The sequence below is a fragment of the Cygnus olor genome, chromosome 6 (assembly GCF_009769625.2).
Source record: "Cygnus olor isolate bCygOlo1 chromosome 6, bCygOlo1.pri.v2, whole genome shotgun sequence".
In the NCBI taxonomy this organism is placed as follows: domain Eukaryota; kingdom Metazoa; phylum Chordata; class Aves; order Anseriformes; family Anatidae; genus Cygnus; species Cygnus olor.
Window position 1 is genome coordinate 198,765 of NC_049174.1, and position 3,485 is coordinate 202,249.

The following is a 3,485-nucleotide window of genomic DNA, read 5'->3' on the forward strand; positions in this document are numbered from 1 at the left end:
TGGCCCCAACTCTTGCCCCTTTCTGTCTCTAGATAGTATGTGGTTTGTTTTACTTCTTTAATGAACATTATTAGTGTTCCTGGAAAATTATAGCTCCAGGGAGCTTTTCCTCAACATTTAATGTATAACATGTTCAGAGAATTGTATTTTGAAAAATTAGTTTTGGAGTAGATTATTTTATGCCATGGTTGTATTTTAACATAAGAGTTTAAACTTTTCCTATTTTATCATGAACCAATAACCATCTCTTTTAAGTGTTCAGGTGTTTTGATTTTGCTCACAAAGCAGAAATTTTTGTTTGGCTAGGCTTACAAATTTAAATTAACTTGAAGAGCAAGTAGGAACCAAGTATAACTTTTTGAATAAAATTCTAAAAATCAAGCACTACAAACTTGATACTATACTCATAATTCTGGAGGAGGTGTGGAAAACCATAATTGAACATGCTTGAATGGAATGGATGTGCTGCATAGTGAACCAAAAGATGTTTCTGATGTTTGTAAATCTGATAGTCTTATCCTTAAATTCTGCAATTCTGTCATTGCCAAAGATATTGCTACCGTGGCATGCTTAATGTAGCACTTAAAACCATTAGCTACATCTCATTGTAACATCCATTTACATCATTGGAATAGTTTGTGTTGGAATGGTAAACATGGCTTTTTTTTTTTTAATGGCTTGTTTAGGATGATAAAGTTACAAAACTTTATTCCTTTCCAAGCATCATAAGCAGAGGGCTGATCTGAATGTACTTGTATTTCATTCTTGTTTGATATCAAAATGTTCAACATTTTATTTTTTTTCCAGTATTTTAAATGCTGTTTATTTCTAGTATGTGGGCCTTAATTTCTCTTTCTTATTAAATTAAGAGAAATTTTTCTTAACTTTTTGAACTAATATTAATTTGTTGTCCCACTGTCACTTGAGTAAACTTAACTATGGAAAGCTTTTTTGTAGATGATTTAGAGGAACAGATACCAGCATGAGTGTTGTGTTAGTGAATGCATACATCAGTCTGTCAAATTTGCATGTCATGACCAGCTGAAGAGCTAAAAATACTCACCTGCCTCTTATACAGTGATGGAAAACAGTGGAGAGCTGTGAGCAACTTGGTTCATTAATAGTTTATGAAAGAAAGCAGTAAATGGGTTTTGCAAGACTGGTATGTATGATGATTTCCACTTAGTTATTATAAAATTTTATTTTAAAATAAGTCTTGGAACAAGCTTTCAAAACATAGCAGGTAGCCATTTCAGGTAAACTTTTCTCATAAGTTTGGCAAGTGTCAAGGCCTGCTGTCATTAATACATTAGAAGTTCAGAAGCAAACTATAGAAGTCTAAGGTACCTCAGAGCTGTCAGGAATGGATTTAGTAAAAATCTGTCCCATGTTATATGACTTTATTAGACATTTAATGTAAAAAATTACAATAATTTCTGCTTTTGTTATTTCATTTATTTTCTTTAGGGTAGAAAAACGTGTTTTTTTACTGTGGTCGTCAGATTTTACAAAACATAACATTTGGGGGACCAAATGGATTCAAAAACGGGTCCATAAATTATCTGTTCTATCATAAAGGATTACTAAGCTATTCCTGTGAGGAGCTGCTAGTGACAACACATGTACAGTAAAAACTTTGTGTCTGTACAGTGAAACCTTGGCCTACATTTTAGCTTGTGCATGACAGGCAAAGTGATTAAATCCAGTTGTATTAACCAATTACTTGTTTGTGAGCTCCCAGTGTTTTATAGTCAGTAACACGTAAGCGATTTAGAGCAGAGTGTCTTTGCATTTTGGTAGTCTTTAAACTACTTCAAATTTTGACTCTTGAAAAGATGATTAATTACCCGTTAAAATGTGGTATAGATTTCACAGAGGTTTTTGATTTTTGGAAAAGTGATTAGGGAAGATTTCTGATTTGTTTGTGATTACTTTCTAGTAAAGTGACCATGTGCTGCTTTGTTACGGAATGAATCTTTCTTTTAGGTTGGTAGTGGATCCTGTCCTGTGTGTTTGAGTCCTCATCCTTCCCAGAACTGATCACAAAACAGACAAATTAGTATGACTGAAGCAACCTTTTCAAAGAAAAATTGTTCTAAAAATAAGTAGGACTTAAGAATGACAAATACTGGCTGTTGACACTGTTCTTTCTGTTTAAGTGGTTCCTATTGTGTTAGAACTTCCATGCTGTTAGTTTATGAAAAATTCAAGTATTAGAAACTTTATGAAGTATACAGTAGATGTGAGTTAGCAATCACTGAAGATAAACCACTTCTCAAAGTGTTAATAGATTGCTAGTACTGGGGTGCGTCTGTGTGTTTTTTGTGTGACAATGTTCAATGATTACTTTGAAACAAGACTTTTTACTGTTTACTTGCAGAAGGTGCATACTTTTAGGATGGATGTTACTAGCTGGTTATTTATGAAGAAATACCATATGATTAAATAGAATTGAGTCATCTAATTTTTTTTTCCATATCAATGATTCCAGGAAAAAGCTAATAAAGATTTTTAATAATTAAATCAGATACTCTTAATACATTTTAGATTTACTAGAGTGGCTTTTATTTGCTATAAAACTAAATCGAGGTACCCCATGCTGCATTTTTAAAATTTGTAATTCTTCTATTTTACAGTGAATCTTTTTTGCTCTGTATTGTCCAGGATATGCTGTCAATTTTACTAGCAAAAAGAAACATTCTGCAAGGGTTAAAAGATTATTTTCTTACTTTTTCCTGTCATACCAGGTTCGTTTCTCTGAACTAAGGTTTCTGAGGATTTTTACTACTTTATGTAATCTTATCTCTGTCATAGAAGGAGCATAAGCAGCAAGTAGCCCACTTCTTGTGGACAAATAGGCTGGACAAAAGGGCATGGATTAGTAGCGCAAGTCTCTCTTCACCAGGGTAGGTAGCCCTGCGTGTTGGTGTGAACCCCAGGCATTCAGGATGCGGTACTGGTGAGGGACTAAACCAAACAGGTTTTTAGTAACCACGACCTCTGCTGTGTGGTATGATGTCCTTTAACCTGGGACCAGGGAAAATCTTCATTCTTAGACCTGAAGATGGCACGTATCAAAGATCATGTTATTGGTGCATGTAAGCCATTATCTTACCTGTCTTACTGGTTAATGCTGTTGACTGTTGTTGAAATGTGAAATGTAGTTACTATTGACTCTGTAAATACCCGCCAGAGATGAAATATAATTATTTTAAATCATTGTAAATAGAGATGTATAAAACTTGACACAATCTGCAATGCAGAAAAAAATTATATATATATATATATATATAAAAAAATATATAAAGATGTTAAATAAATATCGTGCTGTTTCTGAACAGAGCTGTGTAGGGTGCCAGTTGACTTTTATTTATGTATGTATTTGTAACTTAGATGTGCGTTGGGCACGTCAGCTGAGGCGGGGGGCGTTGGCTTCGCGTCGCCACGGCAACTCCGGGCGCCCCAGCGCGTGGCTGGCAGCGGAA